Source organism: Hermetia illucens, chromosome 1 (genome assembly GCF_905115235.1).
Source record: "Hermetia illucens chromosome 1, iHerIll2.2.curated.20191125, whole genome shotgun sequence".
Lineage (NCBI taxonomy): Eukaryota > Metazoa > Arthropoda > Insecta > Diptera > Stratiomyidae > Hermetia > Hermetia illucens.
This window is the reverse complement of record NC_051849.1, coordinates 149,859,830-149,880,982: the sequence shown is the minus strand read 5'-3', so window position 1 is coordinate 149,880,982 and position 21,153 is coordinate 149,859,830. Positions and strand designations below refer to the sequence as shown.

The following is a 21,153-nucleotide window of genomic DNA, read 5'->3' as shown; positions in this document are numbered from 1 at the left end:
ACATTGAATCGATTCTGCGTAAAACAAAACCTTAACAAAAATGGTTAAATAAAATTCGAAGAAAAGCATTAATTAGCAAATAGCACAAAATGAGTTGGTTACTGAAACAACCTATGAAACTTAATACAGAGAACTGAATTAAAAAAAACAACTAAAAGTATAGGATCTGCTCCTGGCCAATTTTTGGCAGTCAACCGAATTAAAATCATGTACCCTAGTGATCTTAGAATACCTCCTGGTTAGGAGCCATAATGTTAATTTATTGACATACCACTCTACCAGACGGGTATATATTTCTTCTTTTTAGGTTGGATAAATGCTGAGGGCGAAACTAGATCTTGCCTCCCACTTTTGAAATGGAAATAAAAAATCTTCGCTTTTTTGTTGATATCTAAGAAAAAATGTTTTTCAGATGAAACAAAATTTGGCTCATTTCTAATAAAGTAATTCCGTTTAAGAATGAATTCTTTGTGTGTCAACTTGAATTGTTATACACCCGGCACTGAAGGAGGGAACAAATTGTTCTCGAAATATCGATATTTGCTAAATAAAAAATTTTTACTAGCACCGGAGAGGATGTTGAATTTTAATTCCTAAGAATTATTTGCTATAAATACCGCGAACACGTATTGATTATTAAATTGATAGTTAGCATAGACACTGTGGATACGCGTTTTGATATTGACAACTAATATTGGGCTGATAATTACGATCGTAGAGAGAAAATTGGGGAACCACAATATTGATCCTAATTTTATCAATAGAAATTATTATTAAAATCGGTCTGTCTGTCTGTCACACACACTTTTCTCAGAAACTGTTCTACCGATTGACACTAAATTTGGTGAGGAGATGTGAACTGCGAACACCCATACATGCAAAAGGAGGAAACTGATCATTTCTTTGGCGAACCCAGAACCTCAGAAACTACCCAACCCAAAAATCTGAAAAAATTGAGAAGCACTATTACTGACATACGTACAGCAGCTCAGAGTTGTCTCTTTCGTGTAAATTAACTGCAATACAAAACACAAAATATCGATATCACACTAAAGTGAGTAGTCTGACATGCTAAATGAATATGCGCTAGTGGCTACATACAAGTGGAATAGTTCCGCATTCAAATATATCATAGGTACACAAGAACTACACTAAACCTTTCGTACCTTAAGCGTCGGGCTTTCGGTTTTCAACTTATTAACCTTTATTCTGGGAAAATTCCGAATTCTGACAAACTTGTTAACAATGCAAATAATGATGTTTGAGATATTCATAAAATCGATACCGAAAGAATCCGAGAGGTACTAAAGCTTTTTAAGGTTTTATTTGTAAAAAAAAACCTTATTCAACTCGGTTTTCTCTCTCCATATCGATAACTACTCAAATTAAGATAATAATAGTCCATTGCTATATTTCTGGGAAATTGACTGGAGGCCCCCATTAAGTTCATTCTAGAGTTATAAAAATTTTCAGTAATGTAGACTACGAAGCATTATATCCCCAAGTTTGATCAAAAGCGTACTATTAGTGACCAGCTCAAAGTTGTCTTTTCCGTGTAAATTTACTGCAACCCAAAGTGCTTAACATCAATATCACACTAAAGTGAATAATTTGGTAAATATACATATATATTACAGGCTACGTATAAGTGGGATAGTTCTGCACTCAAATATATACACTTGCATAAGAAACAAACAAAACCTTTCAAATCTGAAGCACCGAACTTCCATTTTCTGACTTATTTTCCTCTGGTAAAGTCTGAAAGTTTTCAAACCCCACTTTATTTTACACCATAAATCTCCATCAATGTCAAAAGTATTATTCTCCTACAGAATTCATACCCAAAGTGTGAAGATGATAAAGCGCTTAAATGTAGATTGCACATTTAAGAAATGCTTATCCTATTCACGCGCTATTAAGTATCAATTCGAGTGGAATCATGTGGTGTAGTTGGTATAGAGACTGGTAAAATTGTTTATTTATATGACTTAATTTACAGGTTCTTTTTTGATTCAATATCTTATTAAGAACATATTCACTTATCTTTTTTAAATCCAGGAGTTTCGTTTGCTTCTACCATCCGATGTTACTGCTTTGGTTGCCTGCTTCATGGTATTTAGTTATCAGAGCTAACTTAAGTAATTCGTCTTCAGTGAGAGTCGATATTTATTCAAAATAATGCATGTGCAACAAAATCAAAATTTTGGGAAATCAGGGCAAAATCTATTTGCTACAATAGAAAATCATCCGAAGTCAGGGGATCATCGATAAAGAAAAATTGAAAAATGGGAACTGTTTTAAAATTTTTCCCAGGAGGTGTACAATTGACAGAAAGAACATAAAGTCCCTCGTTTAGATTTTTAGCAACAATCCAATTGGATCAGGGCTTTGAAATGTGTTAGAGCACTTCATTCAAGACCGGAGTGGTACACTACAAGATTACAGTACCCTGTTGAAGACAATGTGGTCGCCCGATATTATTACTCTGATGTGACTCAGGTACTCATTCACAGCTGAGTCGACTGGTATCCGACGTCCAGTCACTATAACAAATCCTTCTGCCTCACTGGTGCCAGATTCGAACCACAACTTTCCACTACGACAGCCCAGTGTTCTAATCACTTGAGTCATTCGGACAGGTCGTCAGTATAGCAGGAGGTAGTTCTTAATTTGAATAAAACAAATTATGAAATTGTTTAAGGGAGCCATTCCGTGTGAAGGCCTTTTATTCGCTTCTTTTGGAATTTTTTTGTGAAGAACTGGATAAAGATACAAATACGAATTGCTCACCATATATTTATTAATATCTTGAGCATGCGTAATAATTTTTTCAGCCGGATATCATAATTCGTTATTGAAGTTCACCCATTTCCAAAAAAGGTGTTTCTCCGCTGCCACGCTAGAGAGCGCTGCGATTATCTTAAAGAAAAAAATAAACGGCATTTTAACGTGCGGACTTAATCACAGTCCGCAAACTGGGACTATTAAAAAATATTGGAAGCTTAATTTTTGGTGCCCTGTTAAACTTTTTTTTTGTGAATTTTGGTGTTTTTTCAAGGCTTCTTTAATGCACAGAAAAACGGCCCAATGAATCACAATTATTCTAGTTGGCGAACCGTAGAAATATTTTCTGAATAAGTCGTTTCGTTTTCTATATTCTATCGTTGGATAGACTTTGGGCAATGGTGGCTACAGATTTTCAATATGAAGTTTCGAGAAAAACGCATTTAAAAATTAGTATGTGATTATTAACGATAGAGTTTTAACTGACCATTAATCTGCTATACCAAGTGAATAAACCTTCGGTTTCTTAAAAGAACACATGTAAAGCCTTGGCTACAATTTTTGCTCTTTTAGGGAAGTCATTCGAACGCTGTTGGGACCGGTAAATTCACTCTTAATTATGGCGATCGACATAAACTTGGCATGTGACATTTTACCTGTTTAATACTGTAGTTTCCGAACATCTTCGAATATCGAAAAATCACTTTGCCCAAATATACTGCACTATATCCAGATACAATTGATGGCCAAAAAAATCGATTCCTGGGATCCGACACACGGGATGACCCTCTTAAACTGTTTAGTAGCCTCTATTCCATCATCCATATATATGAATTTTGATAACAAAGAAATATGGATTTCAATAAAGTTTTGTTATCTTAAAATTGAGAATATCTAAATGAATTCCTTTCGTCACAGGTACACATTGATCAAAAATCCTTTTCATTTGTTTTTCATGTATTATAACTTTCTAAGCTTCAAGTAAACAAAATTAATTATAGTCACAATATAATTAATCAATTTAATTCTCTTTGCAGAACTAATTTGGAACCATTTCAAAAAGATCGACCTGGCGCTATCTGAAAAGTAAGTTGTTATTTAATGAATGTTATTTATTGTTTCACAAATAAACTTTTGGACATTTTTAGAAATCAATCTGAGTAAACATTTCCATGTAAACATAGGAGAATTGGGTATGATTCACGGGACCCATAAAAAGAATTGGTGAAGAAAGCAATCTGTGCATATATATACGTACATATACACCTCAAATTTTAGAAAATAAAGAATGTTAGATGACAATATTCAATTTGTCCGCTTGATAATATTGACGATTTCGTGTTTTAAGCCAATCATGCCATCGAAACGACTTAAATGCGACGTGACACTTTAATTGTTGAATTTTGGCATACTTCCGATGAAATTTCACCTTTAATTAATCGCGGATATTGGATAGCATGCCAAATAACATTCTCAAGTATCTTGAACTTTAAACCATGATTTATAATTAGGTTTTCAACAAACTATTTTCGCTTTTTTATAGCGTAGAACGAAATCTACTCTGTTCTATTCTACTTCTATACAAGAAGTTAATTCAGCATTGAATAAGATATGTCAGTTATAGTAGGTGCGTTCAGTGATAGGCCTAAATTTCTACCAAAATTATTGAATAGGATCGTCATATTATTTAGTCAGTACCTAATTGCTGCTGTGAGGGGATATAGGAAGAGGGATCATCGGGGGACCTAAGGGAAATGCCTGAAACTTAAAGGTAATTGACCCGAAAGTCGAGATATGACTACCAAGTGGCGAAAAACGAACCCTGGACACCTGGTGATTACCCCGTAAAAACAACCAATCAACCTAACCTTTAACTCAAACCAAAACAATATACACATATATCGTGACTATTCAACTCTGAGTGAGGGGCAACTCTGAGCTCATCAATGGAGAATCTGAAAATCATAAATCAGATTCTTTACATATTCAATTGGGAACATGAAAGTCTTGGGGGTTTAACGTAAGTACCTGCCGTGTAGGCATAATCCCACGGTTCTCTTCGGACACGGGTTGATTTTGGGACCGCAATCAGAGCCCCGCCATGACTGGCACAGTGGTTCTGGTTTATACTGAGTGCAGGCTCAGCATTCATATCCTATCTAACACCTCTGCCGCAACTAAGGGGTACGGCACCCGCACCGCGCTGCCGGCTTGAGTTCCGAGGAGCTTTGCACGCGATGTAGGCATAACCACAACCACCATGAAACTCCCACTAGGGGGTCAACCGCAAATAACCAGGCCGAGAACACATCCCCCAGGAATTCTCCTGGAGCATATGCTCTCAGAGGGCCATCCCGGCTCCCTTGGTACCAGATAACCTCCGGTGAGGCTTCGCAGCAAGAGCCACTTCAGATGAGTCCCTTGCAGACTCGGGTATGATCGCCCTCCTCGAGTACGTGGGGACGACACTCCCCAGCGAGTTAATTCAATTGGGAACTAAAACAATTGCAACGCAGTCCTTAACCGATCGCCGGAGGACACCCCTTCTATCATTACCCCTGACAAACTTACTGATATCTCCAGCCAAAGCAATGTCTTTGTGTAAATCGCTTCCGAGTAAGCCACAATCCTCAGATTATTCAAAGGCTGAGGAGAAAGGATCGTTTAGGGCATCACCTAGATATTGCTAGGCAACAGACTAAAAGAAAGAGCTAATAGCCAAGGAATATTTCTGACTATCGGCGTTCCCAAAGCGAATAAAGTTTTTCCATCGACTTGGAACCATCATGTTACAAGTTTCGTATTTCAAGGTCAATGAAGGATATCAACAAAAGACTGCATGTTCACCTGAAGAGATCGCATTTATTAGCCATCGGCTCCATTGCTGCAAGACATGTTTACACCTTATCCAAGAAATATGAGCTTTTGGTGTTGAAATTAGAAGCTGAAACTTCCGAAATGCTTATTTTCCAAGGAAAGCGCTAAACCTCATTCCTGTATGGTGGTCTCAAAAGCCAACAAGATAGCATCGTTTATGACCTATATGATGGTGACACCGTAACGGTCAAGTGTACTATATAAAATTAACATAACAGGAAAATGAGACGGTTTTGTGCTACTTTACAGTAGACACAATCGACGACTTGGTCGATACATTCGAAATGTATACCGTGCATGTTTGGTACAGGATTATATTTTAATTACGTGACACGACGCAACGTAAAGGTGGAATTTGTTCCCAAATACTCATTTGAACGATATTTGCGACAGATCTAGCCGTAATAGTTATCGGTAAGTTTGCGGAAACAGGATGTCTGCGACCGCCTTAGCCTAACTTTTCAGGTTTGATAATCTACAGATAGTGCCTACGTAACGGATTTACGGTAAACGCTAGGAAGAATGGACTGGTTACGCATGCCTACCAGGGACATATGCAACCCTCTTTATTGAGCTATTGCAAACAGTTACGTATTTAGTGATGACTGTTGATCGTATGCTTTCTCGATATTGTTGAAGAACTCATCAATGCAGGAGAATCCCTGCTGCTCCCTGTCGACCAAGAATTCGAGATTTTTGTTGATGAGTTGTTCCAGGCTAATTTCATCTATTATATTAGTGACAGTAGGATGCACGCAGATAACCTCTAATTGTTACGATCAAGCTGAAAACGGGTGAAATCTGAACGATCATCCTCTTCTTCCACTCTCTGGGAAAGGTATCAGATTCCCATTATTCATATACGAGTGAAAGTAGTAAACCTGCAGAAACTCCAGCAGCCTCGATGAGTAACTCTGTAGAATTTGTTCCGTCTGGGGGCATTGATGGCCGAGATGATTTTTCTTCTATACGGGGGAGCAGTTCGTATTCGCATGTTACGGTGGCAAGCCTTTCAATCCACAAGAGGCGGAACTTCATCAGATGTGATATGGCTAGGAACTGTGGTGAAGTGTTTCTTCCACCTCTTCGGCTGCTCGTTATCGTGGAAGAGGAGCCAACCATTAATGTCCCTGATAGGACAAAGGATGATTTGGGACCATCTAAGTTTTTTTATGATGCGATATACACCTTTGCTTCCCTGACTCTAACCTTTTGTCACGGCATACATTACGCTAAAATTTTCAAATTTTTTGAAAAGTGGCTGACCTGATTGTTCATGTGATATCGGTCAGTTGAAACCCAACTGAGCTTATGGCAAGCTCGGTGTTCGAACAATGTGCCACCAATGACAAGGCGGTTGAAGTTGCATAAATCCACAAACCTCCCACCATTATCTTTACCGTTGCCAAGGCCATGTTTCCTCATCACATTTCCTAGCAAGGTTTTGTAAAATCCCACCTTGATAGAAAGCTTGCTTCTCCACTATATCGGAAATCTCCGTTGGTACATAGCGCAAATCGATGTGTCTGATGTGATCTACATAGTCAACCATCCGTTAACCTTTTAGCTTCTCATCACTCAGTTTGAGGATTGTCTATCTTGAAGAAACTCTCAGTGAATGCCTGGAGATACTCATGATTCCATGCTGGCGAATTAGGATACTTTTTTTTATTAACTATTATCTTATCATCTCTACGTAGTATCATCAAATTATCCGAAGTCAAATCAAAAAAATGCCACCAAGAATTGAGCTACCGGTCATGCGTGGTTTACCACAGTCTTCTCCAGTTCACCTCAACTTGGTTTTTATAGTCAATTAAACTTCATAATTAATCCAATTCCATTACGTGTATGACATAATGCGTTGAATTAAAACCAGCTCTGATAGCCTCCCATAAAACTTCTCATGTTTATACAGTTGGCACAATACCTGCTAAATAAGAAAGTTCGGTGCTAATAACAAGAAAGATCGCTTGTTGCTACAGCCAATCTTGCATAATACATAGGAAACCAGTCGCATCGCAAATGTCAAGCCGCCGAAATATCTACTTAAGTTCCCTCTCGGTGCCATCATGTAACGAACAAATTGCCAAAATTACCCTATTTTGCTAATACCAGTACGAAATTGCTTAGAAAATTAGTTTTCAAAAGCAATTATTGCGAGGACGCTGTTCGGAGTGTATCTTACAAGCGGGCGATGCGATCACCAGCAGCATCCAATGACTTTGTGCAACTTTTGCAATTAATAAACGTCTTAGAAACGCGACTCTATTCACTTAAATGCGCGCAGCATGAAACTTTAATGCACGTTTCTGTCACTGCTGACCTTTCGTGTTATATAAAGTGCAATGGATGTGGATCAGTTGGATATGTGTACATTCCACCATTTAGCTCCTAACTAGCTGCTGGTGGCCGGGTGCAGCTCTCCCCCACGTACTAACCGCTGATACAGTTATTTACATATAGACTCGTTTTCATGGATGATATTTAAGTCAAGAGCACTACCGCGCATTATTTTCTTTTTCTAACAAGATCACTTTCATGAGATCGCAGCAGGTTTTCCATTTTCGTTCACAGAAGAACATGTAGGAATAGTGTTGTCGAGCCTCTCTTTCTGAGAGCTGTGTGGCCACATGGATTAAATGAACTAATTAGATCAGTTCATCACAGGAGAACAATTGATTGATTAATTACGATGACCAAAATATTCCTATCTTTATACATGTACAGTAAATAGCGTGATAGTTCATGGTAGGCTCTGGTTATCCCCAATCTGCTCCTTAATAATCATTTGCTTGAGGTTTTCAAATTCAACTAAAAACACAAATTTCAGATGAGGTTGTCTACCACGTCCTCATCTCGGGGACATACATATTTTAACTGGCAACTCATTCCAATCTCAATCATTATACCCCAGATCGGTATCCACTAAAATGCAAGAAAACCTCGACTCCTTTAAAATCGGAACCATGCGCGGTATTCGTTGAATGCAGATTTCGAAATCGCAAAACATTTACCTCGTCAAATATCTATGCTGTGACCATATCACAAGCAGCGTCTATCTGAGATGCTCGCATTTAGTTACAAATGCAGAGGATTTAATCCAGATCATCTTATGTCACAATTAGTTGGTTTTAGGTAATCAAAACCGCACGACTCTAATATATTCTCAATTTTTTGCTCTGTGCAAGAGCTGACATCAATTTCTGTAGGTATCAAGCACTTATCGTCTTCCCTCCCATGGAAGCACCAAACCATAAATGTTGGGACGGATGTTATGCTGATCAAAAGCCGTTTACATAATATTATGTAAAGTTGGACAATAGCTTGTTATAAATTTTCGAGCAAAAAATTGATACCAATATTACTGAAACAAAAAAAGTTTATTAAGATATTGAGGAAAATTAATTTCCCCAAGGTCTCAGATATGTTTAAAAGCTTTTGAGGCACTTTTCAACAAATTTTTTTCTGTAATTTTGGAGTTGATATGTATTATTTGGACATCGTGGACAAACGGTTTTCATATTTTTTAAATCAGGTTTTATTATGGTAGCCGAAGCTGATTCAACTGATAAGAGTCATGGCTGGCTTACAGAACTAAAATAGGGGCCGCCCCCTTTGCCCTTTTTATTTTACCACTAAGATCTGTCATCAGAAAGGCGACCCCAGCTGATGGAAGGAGCTCATTGGTAACACTATCTGCACTGCAAGTAGTATACGCTGATGATGTTGACATTGTGGGCCTAACAATAAGGACAGCATTGCCAGAGTTCGCTACTACTTTTTCTGTAAGAAGTGTTCTAATAAATAGCTGAGCTGGTGAGCAAGTCGGGCGAGATATTAATGTGCCGAAAGATGTTCAATCCAAATATGAAGGAGTGTCCTTGACAGTTTATAACAATGGAGATGGCAATGAGATACAGCGGCGAATCATGGTAGGGAACAAAGTCTTCTATGCAGTCCTACAGAAACAATAAACTGCGCATCTGCGAAATACTATATCTACGGGAGGATCCCGTGTATGAAGGAAGAACTACTATCGAATCGGTACGAACATCGAGATAGCTGTATGCTTTTCAAATTAGCAAATTCGATCGCAGAAGATATCTAATAAACTAGAACTTTCAATATTCTTGGAGAACGAGTTTACGAGTTCTTTCCATTGATCGATGTGCGTTGTAATTATCACTTTTCAGATTTATTTCGCAATTTAGAAATTTATATTAACGTCAACAATTTATACGTCATCATACGAGGTTTAAATGAATGTTTTTCACATTATATTATAATTTTATTGACGCTATCGGTACCACTACGCTGATCTATTTGATCCTCATATTTAGGTTTTACCAAATCGAAAGACATTTGACCACGGCAATAAGTATATCGAAAGAAAAAAGTGATGGAGTGGAATGCAAGGCCGATAATGACAAAAGACACTAATGATCATAGTATATAACATGCTATATCGTGGCGCAAATATCATATTAAGGGGGGAAACCATATTAGAAGGTTTTCAGAGTCGACTTTTTTGCATAAATCTTTAGCTTAGCTATCCCAGAATAGGGGGTAGATGTGAGCGATTATCAGGTACAGGCGCAGCGTTCTCCTTCCGGGAGGTAGTCGCTTTATATAAATAGTATATTTATAAATACTTGGCGTCAATCCCTTGTCCGAGGGTATTTGTATTTGGTGTAACTGTATTTTGTTCTTAATTAAGAGTGATAAATATCCACATATCCGAAAGGTGATTTTTCAAACAATTTTTTTTCAAACGCGCTTTTCTCAAAACGACGTTTTCCACATTTGCGGGAATTCGAACTCAAAAAATAATAAATCGATCGATCATGATGAAATTTGGTGGTATGATTATTTACAAAATTACTAAGAATATGGACCAACATTTGGGATGAAATTGTATTTTTAAGCGTGCTTTTTTTTCGTAATTTGTGAAAAAAATGATGAAAATCGAAATATTTTTTGAACCCTTGCAAAATCTTTGATTTTGATTCCATTGAGGTTCATATTCTTTTTGAAAACACTTAACTTCCTTTGCTCTAACTTGAAAAAAAAAAGACTTTGCAGAAAGCGAATAATGAAACTTGAAGCAGAACAATTTTCATGCACAGAATAATTTTTTAGGAGAGAACTTTTACCAGACGCTTTTAATTTAATCCGCGGCGTCACCTAAACTGCACAGATCGAAATGACGGGAATGAGAGATTCGGATCTTTGGTTTATTCAAGTTGTATGTTTATTTTTTTAGAACGCGACTGTCCGCAGCCTCGGTTGAAGACAGAAGAGACCGGCTTATTTCCATGCGGTCTTTTCTGTCCCAACGAACGGCACTTTCTCGCCGCTAATCCTCCAGTCCCTTGGCGAGTTCCGCGCCATCTATTTGTCCGCATTCGGAACATTCGAAATAAATTTCGAATGCTGCAAATCCTGCCGCGCCACATTCTAAGAAAATAAGTTAGTAATTTAAAATTAAAAGCTTATCGTGTAACTCGTTTATTTTTGGCTTAAACTTTTCAAAAAGATCGCAAAAGTGGTTGAAAATATGGGTAATATAATGTCCAAATTCGATTGAATTTCGAATAACTCTTCCCACTAAAAAATCTCAAAAAGTACCTGAAAAAGGTTCTTTAGTGTGGTTTCCATCCTTAATAGCAGTTATGAGCTTCTCAGAAAGACCTTCATGTTGTCAAAGTTTTCTCTAGATCAGATCCTGTTTTTGAAGATTTAAGTTTCACTCACTTAAATCATACAGGGAATACATACAGCAAGCAATGGAAATTGGACTGCGACTTCGGTTCTTTATCCTATACGTATATAAATGACAGTGTCACAGTGGAAGGTGCTTCAATTTTTCAATATACAGGGTGCAACCTAACTTCCTTTTTTAAAATGCGGGCCACTCAGTTAGTTGATGTCATAGCCGAGCGCTAGTGATCTCGTTCAAGAGGGCATACTGGCGCGAAAAGAAGTTCAACTTTATGTGGCTGTTCAGGTGTCTGCATTTCCAGATTTTAGACAGAACAGCGAAGGCAAATCTAATGCGTGAAGCGACATCAAATCGTCAGAAAATGTATCCAGATGTTCAAATAATTCGATTCCCAAGATATACCATATTTCCTATTAACGAAGATACAAAGAATTCGTTCACAAGTCAGATAGAAAACCTTGGTATTATTGATAGCTATTTTCAGTCCGGCTCTATTTATCGCTTTCTCCATATCCAGAGATATTTAGTCAATGAGACTGAATGCAAACGAAACAAAAATTAGCAAAGAAGCATTTGTTAGACGATAGGACACTTCCCTTAATTTTGACTGGAATCTCGCAGACAAAATCCTCTCCAAAACTGACTCACAAGAATGCATTTTACCGTAGCTCTCACCATAAAGCCGGCAATGTCAACTATCGCTGGGTGTGTCTGAATACAACAAACACAGTACCGAAGAAGGATGATGAATTCTCACCGGATTCAAGTCCAGAATGTTCATAAATTCTCAGAATGGGAGAACGCGAGAATACTTCTTATTCTATATAATGGATATTTTAGAACGCAATCTCGGCAGCCGTACCCGCGACATCAGTTGGCCCTGAATCAAGTCGGGTTTGTCAGAAACTGAAGGACTACTGACATGTTATGCGTTTACTCTTGCACAAACATGCCGAGAATCATCACCCTCTCTCCCTTTGACGGTGTGCCTCACAAACTCATTTGCGAAAGCACCTAGTGCTAGAGAAACTCGTGGGCTGGTTCAAATTTCTCTACCGCGGTCCGAAGAGTAAAATGCAAAGTGTGGCAGATATCTCAAAACTTTGTACCTCTGTCAGTGTTCATCAAGAAAGTGTCCTCCTTCCACTCCTCTTTGTTCTTTCCACTAGCACACGGGATACCCAAAGTCCAGAGCTTACACCCTGCTCTATGTTGATGATGCTATATTAGGGTCTTATAGCGAAACTGATCTCGAGTTAATTGTTGAAAAGTAGAATGATCACCTTAAACAGCTCAGTTTGTAATTTAATCTGACTAAAACAGAGTTTTTGACGGCCGGTCCCAATAAAATAGTAATAATAAAATCGCTATCAGTGATAGCGATCTGCTGTAAAGAAAAATTCGACTATTGTTTTAACTCAACTCTTCCCAAATTGTAGGCCGACTATAATTTGCTCAGGTCATTGAGGTAAGGTAGGACGATAGGACGCCATTGGTAAGATGAAAAGCGAATTTTATGGAAACACATATTAGTTATCAGTCGATGATATCTAAAGGTTTTGCCCATCCTCGACTGCATTCTTTGCTTCAAAGGGAAGGAGGAGCAAGTTGACCTTTACTATGCGCCCTGGTGTCTATTAAGTTAGAGGAGTCGAAAGTTGCATCATTTCATCAAATCCTGATGAAAGTGAAGCACGAAACTATTGAATAAATTAACCAACTGCGCTTTCCTGACCTCTCCAGTTTGTTCTGAATGGATGCGATTATGGAGTTGATCGCATCCTAATCCTCCTGACGTGCTTCCATTATCTGCACCACATTTTCTGATACTAGCACCTCTCTTAGAGCCTCCTCTAGCTTCCTCCTTTCTCCCACAAATCGTAGACAATGGAGGAATACGTGCTCTGGGCCCTCTGGGACTCCATTGCAGTTTGGACAATCGGGTGAGGTGTGCAGTTTAAACCCGTATAGGTACTGGAGATATCGTCCACACCCCGTGAGAAACTGGGTAAGATCACAGTTGAATGATCGCCTCATGCAACACGATCTCAGGCTGAAGTTGAATTTTTGACGACCGATCCCCATCAAAACGGGCACAATCACTGTCAATGGCAGTGAACTACCCAGAACTGAACGATTTACATATCTCGTACCAAATGGAACCGGGATGGCCCCCTGAGAGGATATGTTCAAGGAGAATTGCTCTCGGGCCAGTTATATCCGATTAGGGAGTTTCAGCTCCTTGTGGGCTCAAGTGTGGAGTTGCGCTGTACAACTCGGGCGTCGAATCCTTTAGCTACGTCCAGATACAGTGAACCAATTAAAAAGTTGGACAGTTACTGCGGTACATTTTGAAGTCAAATATCTCAAAAACCGTATGATATTTTCAAATAAATGAACGAAAAGATTAAAGAAAAAAAACCCTTAATGGTTGTTTTCTACCGTTATTTTTTATTAATTCTATATTACAGAAAAACAAAAAAGTGATCATTTATTGCAGCAAAAAAAAACACTTGAAGTTATAATTTTATATCGCAACACGCAATGTGATTGCTCTTCAAAAGGAGGCAACGTTATGTTTCTTTTTCTATTTAGAACTTTTGGATTCCTTGACGTATACGACAACGATTGATTCGTGTAATTATCCTATATTAAAGGGCTGAAAATAGCAATGAGCAGATGTCCTGCGACTCCAATGAGCTAATCATTAAATATTATGAAAGCATTAAGAAAATAGTTCAAATACAAGAAAGCCAACGTTTACTGTTCATCACGCAATAAAAAACTTTAAAGAAAGTGGCTCCGTTTCTCGCAAAACAAGTGCTGGTGGAACTGTGAAAATCTAGTTGGAGCAAACCAAACGATAGATTTTGCAAAACATAAGAAACAACTCGAAGACAACAGTTAAGCATGGGGATGGCAGCATCATCGTTAGGGGTGCTTTGGCATCTAAAGCACGAAGACGAGCCCAATGGCTTGTCATCCGATATAATGTTAGATCATTACAATGATCCAAAACACACAACCAGCGTCGTTAGGGAATGGGTCCTGTCTAATGTCAAAGAGAGTATTGCCCAGCCACCTCGGAGTCCGAATTTACATCTGATAGAAAACTTGTGGTCACAGGTCGAAAATGGGCCACGCAAAAGAGAGATAAAATGCGGAAAGGACTTGAAGAATCACATTGTAGAGGCTGTACTCACTTTGCTTTGCCGGCCGTGATGCAGTAGGCGAATGGTCACGAAACCTTACCAGGGGTATTCTGGTACCATGGAAACCGAGATAGCCCCTGGACTCTCATACTTCGGTCGAACTCCCGTTGTATGTGAGTACAGCTCGGTTATTTGCAGTTGGCGCCCTAGTGGCAGTTTCATAGGGGTTGTTGGTTATGCTCAAGCGAGAAGAGACCTTCGGGCCTCAGCGTGGTGTTGCGTTTCAACACGGGTGCCGTTCTCCTTAGTTCGATAGAGATTTAAGTAGGTCTTGCATCCCCCAGTATGAATTCTAAGCCATGCGCTTGGTATAGACTGGTACCTTTGTTGCTTGTTTTAGCGTGCTCTGATTGTGGTCACAAAATCAATCCGTGTCTTAAGAAGACCGTAGGATTAAGTCGTCCGGACAGGTGCTCACGTTAAACCCTCAAGAACTTAACTGTCTGTCCGTCAAACGTATTTTTCTCGGAGACTGTAGTAGCGATTGACACCAAATTTGGTGGAAAGATGGGAATCGTGAACGCTCACGCATACAGTGAGTTACATCCTTTTAGGTCGAATTTAAGGGGAGGTCCCCATACATGCAAAAGGGGAGTGTAAACTTTTTTTATTACCAAATATAGTCATGTGGGGTATCAAATGAAAGGGCTCGGTTAGAACTCACGCATATATTCGTATATTATGTGTTACGAACTAGTGGGACACATTCACACTCAAATGTCTTTATAAAAGAAATACACAAAACCTTTCATACCTGAAGCGTCCAGCTTCCGGTTTCCTGACTTGTTTAATTTTATCGCTATTTTTCTGCTTAAAATAAAACTAATCAAATAATAATAACGCTAAAAAATTCACATACAAATGTATTGTTTTTTTCTCCAATAGGTTATCTGAAAATATAAGCTGACTTGAGATATTTGACGTTAAAGTATATTGAAGTAATTGTTCAACTTTTTAATTGGTTGAGTGTATATTTCGGCCATCAGGTTATAGTAACTCTTCTCACACCTTTTCTCATCAGAATTTCAAATGCGATTTGCTGTTCGTTTGGTATGGGCACAATAAATAAAGATTTAAAATTAATAAAAATAATATTGCGAAAATGGATAGCAAGTTTTAATAATTAGTTTCCATAACTTTCAGTAATTATGTATGAGGCATTCAATTCAAAAGTGCAATGTTTGAAATGTAAACTGTACGAGCAATATGACGACGATGTGCATTTGATAATCATAATGGAAATGAATGCATGGTTCGTTTCTTAATACTCCATACATCATTTGTAGATTCCACTTTCTGCTCGATGTCTAGGCTTTCTTATACGAAGCAAGCAGAAAATATTAATGTACGTGACGGCATATCAACGAATTAAAGATACATTTGCCACCTCTTGCATAATTTACATCAATAGAGTATCAATTCTAATATAATCCATCGCAACAGATAATGCAACAAGACGCATTATCCCATAATGATTCGTCCTCATCATTGGAATATTCCCAGCATTGTTTTAAACTTTTCCAACGATTCCTATGGACCGAATGAATTGTTGCTGCGATAATCTCCAGCATTTGTCCTCGCTATTTTCTTCAGATGGATGGATACCTACACTTTCATATCGGCTGTTAAGCTGTTAAGCACCAGAAACTATTTTCAAACAAAGCAAAGAATAAATCAAGAAATGAGTAAGAAAACAGTTAGCTCGTCATTCAGCTCGTTGGTAAATGCAACCAGTACTTAGGTACTGAACAATTCAGAACCCAAATTGTTGCAAAATATTGTGGTAACTGGGTACGCGTACCCGAAGAATGGTGCATTGTGGCCTATTCATGTTGCCTGCTGATTTTGAGGTAAGACTGATCGCGTTTTTAGCTAGCGTGCTTATATCTTTTTTTGTTTTTTGTCTTGCAGATATAAGAAACATTTAGCGGCGCAATAAATATTAAAAGTTTATTTCCTGACATATTTTTGCTACTACATTCTAAGAGAGAATAGAGCGCCATAATTCAAACTTATTTAGTGACTTTATAGGATAATAGATACTTTTCAATTAGCTAAAACTCGAAGAGATGAACTAACCGTTTTATGTGAACTTTTTAAATTAGCCTCGGAAACTACCTAGAAAGAACATAGTGCGGTAAAATCGACCACGTTATCAACGTAAAGGCAACAAGAACCGCAAATATCTGTTCCGAATATCTAAGCAGAAAATGGTTTAAAGTGAAAAGATTGATGACATTCTCGACGCTAAACGGCACTGCCTTTTAAATCCCCCAGGATATCTGTTAGAATCTACACAGTCAACACTAGAAAATTCATTATTCCGTTGAATAATAATAATTGGAGAACCTTTAAAAAAAGTCGATGGTTCTTATTGTATTACTGTATAACTTTCCTTCACGTACTTAGCTTACAAAAGTAGCGAATGGAAAGCATCAAAGCACTGATTGAAGAAAGGGTTTCATATATGTTTATGATATTGACTAAATATTCCATTAGAGATTGTATTGTAAAGATACTACAAAAATGTAGGTGAATAAGAATTACAACTTATTGAGTTGCTTAAATTGATGGATTGTGAAATGCTATACCGTCCTGTTTGCTCTCTTCTCTCTCATTTCCAGAGAATATGAGACGCTTTCACAATTTTTATTTTCCTGACGCCATTGTCTATTATTGATTGATTAGAAATTGTTTTTTTTTCTTTCATTATCACAACTGATGCTATGCAAATGATAAGCTTCCAGCAAGTAGAGAAAGATAATTACCTATCACTGAACTTGAATTCGGAGCTTAATAATAGTGAATTCAACCATCGCACGGCTAACGTTTAATGAACTCGACCATCGCACGTCCAAAAAGGAACCTGTCGCTCAGGGGACACCCGGGTTTGAACCGGGGACCTCTCGATCTGCAGTCGAATGCTCTACCACTGAGCTATATCCCCATACCCCAGACTAACTGTTCAATTTATTTCTTTCACACAGTTGCTTGCAATCTAATCTCGAACTATTTGAAATCGAAGACAAAGAAGATTCGCAATGAGACGGAGATAGAATTCTATATTGCAGCATTGTTTTTCTAGTGGGACATGAAAGTTAGTAAATGTCTGCTGAAAGTGTGTGAACAATTCGGGAAGTTCGAATTTCTAAGGAAAGGAGGATGGAGGAAAAGTATTATAAAAAGGATACAGTTGCCATTGCAAACAGCACGTGAAATTTGCAACGATAATATCAATCAATTGTCACCTATCAGGCTATCGAAGGAACGTATAGAAGAAGGTTTCAAACTGTATCTAGATACAGTTGTTAGTCTAGCGAGAATCAAGAATAAAATTGCTTCTCGAGACGTCTACTATAACATACACCATGTAAGAACAATGGCAAAAGGAAAATGTCATTTGATGTTTTCAGGAACAATGAATGTGGTACTTGTTATTTCTAAAGCGGATTCCCAGACAAGAAAAGAAATTCAACGCCTTCAAACTAGTATTTTGCAAGAAATTGAGAATGGGGTAAAGATTTATCTTAATTGTAATAATGACGAAGTTGAGGACTATAAAGAACAGATCAAACAACTCACAGAAACAGATTTGAGCACAATGCAAGTAATGGTGTTATAATCAACACGGATAGAATATTGCAAGAAAAAGAAGGGGAGTAGCGAAAATGCAAGCACAAAAGTAATTTGCAAAAATAAGCGTCTCGGTTATCAACGCATCTTGGAATCGACTAACATAGTAACAACCTTTAAAGGAAGAATCTTAACGTGAACATCCAATACTCTTTCTCTTCTTTGTTTTTCCATCGCGAATACAACCCACGTGTTCGCGTACTTCTTTAAAAATACCACAACATCAACGCAGATATTGGCCGTTGCGCGGAGAACATTTTAAGCAGGGTATTTCTAGACCTTCAGGTAGGTTCCTAAACCTAATGACGAATGGAGACCTTGTGGCGATTACAGACGTCTAACTGCCCAGATGATTCCAGGCCGACACCCCATTCTACTCATCCAATGTTTTGCGCACTCTATCACCGAATGCCGTATTTTCTCCGCCTTGGATTTAATCAAGGCATACCATCAGATGCTTGTAACTCTCGAAGATATTCCGAAAACGGCATTATAAACACTTTTTAGACTCTTCGAGTTTACTAGGATGACTTTTGAACTGTGCAATGCAGTGCGAAGATTTCAGAGATTCATCCACTCTAAGCAACGAAGATACTACACCTCCTTTGTTTCACATATTTTGATAATGTTCTAGTCGCGTCCTCCTCTGAGTCTGAATATTCAGAGCACTTCGTCTCTTTGAGGCCGGCTGATAAATGCAAATTCTTAAAATCACAAGTGAAATTCCTCGGTCACCTGAAAGCATCTAACCGGATCAGCCAAAGAGCAAACGATTTCCAGCTTCCCGTTTCCGAAAGCCGTTAAGGATCTGAGCAGATTCTTGAGCATGTTCAACTTATACCGACATTTCTTGCACAAAACCACCAACCATCGATCATTCCTTAACGCCTATTTTGTCTAGGACCAACATTTCCACTTGATTGCGTAGTCCCCAAAGGATGTCCAAGCATTTGCGACCACCAAGCAATAACTGACAAAAGCTAGGCTTCTTACATTCCCACAGTAATATGCACCCCTAGCCGTTTTCGTCGATGCTTCATACATCACCGTAGGTGCTGTCCTTTACCAAACGGTGAACCAATTGTAGCAGTCATTGAGCTCCTTTTCCATGGAACTACAGCACCTACGATCGTGAGTTATTAGACCCGCATCTCGCAATAAAGGCCGTTCACAGTGTTGACGCATCATAAGTAATCCACGGCGTCCCTTGATGTCCTGGAACTCTCACACAGCCTAGTTCGAAATATGTCATTCAGCATACGTGCTCGATGTTGCGTGGAGTTCTCGGCGGATTCTCCCATTGACCTACCACCGGCCGAGTTTAAATTCTTGTCACTTATTGCTATTATTGGGTAAAATTCGGCATCTGTCGAGATTGTGGCAACTAGAAATAATAATTGGCGCAACAATCCAATTGGATCAGGGCCTTGAAGTGTGTTAGAGCACTTCATTCAAGACTGTAACGGTACACTACAGTACACTGTACGACAGCCTATTGCTCTAACCACTCAGCTATCCGGACACTGCCAGTACCCTGCCTTCATTCAACACGTGTCTGGAAAAGATAAAGTATTTTCCGATACTTTGCTACATATTGCAGAGGTCAAGACTATCTCCCCACCCCTTCGTCGATCTTTTGGCCTTCGCGGAGGCGCAGAAGGGCGACGCAGTTCTTCGGAGCATCAGGGCCAACGCCAAATACTCATTTAGGGAATTTCCTATTTTCGACTTAATGTCTAGTATATACTTCGAGACCATAGAAAAGGGACCAGTATCATATATTCTGGCCGATTTCACAATCTTCTGCACCCAGGTATCCGGACAACGAATCGGTTAGTCATCGCAAAGTATTTTAGGCCGTTTATAAACAAGGAAGTTAGTTTTTGGTCCAAACACTTCGAATGTTTTTTACACCAAGAGAATTCATTCACATAATCCATCTCGAGATTCACACAATTTCGCCTGAGGCGATACCCCTGAGAGACATCACTATACAATCTTCTGTCGAGAGAAGATGCCATGCTTCGGTGTCTCGGCAATCATAATCACTAACCAGTGCATGCAGTTTGACTCTTTCCTTTTGTCAGAATTAGGTAAACTCCTCAGCTTCAGACGTCACCAGAAAACCGCGTACTACCCGCAATCCAATGGGATGCTCGAAAGATGACACAGAAGTTACTTATAAGAGTCCAAGGCGCGCCTTCTTGGTCGCTAGTTCTGGCACCCGTCCTACGTGGCCTCCGGGCGCGACAATCACGCAATCAATTCCTGTAAATCTCGCAGACCTGGAGAACATGGACTTCCCAGCGACCCTGTACTTGCTATAAGGCCAAGCACCTCTGGGTTGCCGCAGTACGCAGTACGGAAGCTGAAGAAGTCAACATTCGCCAACCACGCGAAAAACGACGGCGGCCAGAGATCTTGACTGCTACATACTCGTCTTAGGACGGAGGCTTCCTGAAGGCCGCTGCAGCCAGCTTATGAGAGCTCATACGAGGTGCTTGAGCGAAGGCTACACCATTTCAGCTTTGACGTCGGAGGTATGCTTAAAGGGATCTCCCAGGCCCTGCTAAAGCCTTTCTTCCCAGACCACACATGTTTTTGAGAATTTGTTCAGTGATAAATTAAAATATATTGAATAACATATGGCATGCAACATTAAAAAAGTAATATATAATTACAATACTAGTTCCATGGTCCAGGTATGTAGGTTCACACCTAAGAAGAACGGCTTATCATATTTTGCAACGTAGCGAGGTATAAATAGTTGGAAATCAACGCACAATTAATCGATCAACTTTGTAGATTTCGAACAGTCAAATTGTATGTGGTTGACAGAGCCTAGAAATCCTTGGGTCTTAACTCCTAGTTAACCGTGGTTGATGTTTATGTCAGCATCGGGCATCCCGACAGTGGTCTCCG

General features: G+C 38.9%; 2 protein-coding genes and 1 non-coding gene across 3 annotated transcripts in view; 1 reads left to right on the top strand and 2 right to left on the bottom strand.

The window, feature by feature from the left end:
• LOC119660402 (6-phosphofructo-2-kinase/fructose-2,6-bisphosphatase-like) overlaps positions 1 to 21,153 on the bottom strand; it is a 272,893-nt gene that overhangs the window by 124,724 nt on the left and 127,016 nt on the right. The window lies entirely within an intron of this gene.
• Positions 1 to 21,153, top strand: part of LOC119660415 (alpha-N-acetylgalactosaminidase) — a 152,409-nt gene that overhangs the window by 74,884 nt on the left and 56,372 nt on the right. Inside the window, exon 3 of the mRNA XM_038068971.1 lies at positions 3,822 to 3,870. The gene's annotated coding sequence lies outside the window, so the exon portion shown is untranslated. The remainder of the gene's footprint in view (positions 1 to 3,821; positions 3,871 to 21,153) is intronic.
• Positions 17,474 to 17,545, bottom strand: Trnac-gca. Its single transcript has one exon. It is a non-coding gene; the product is annotated as a tRNA-Cys (tRNA).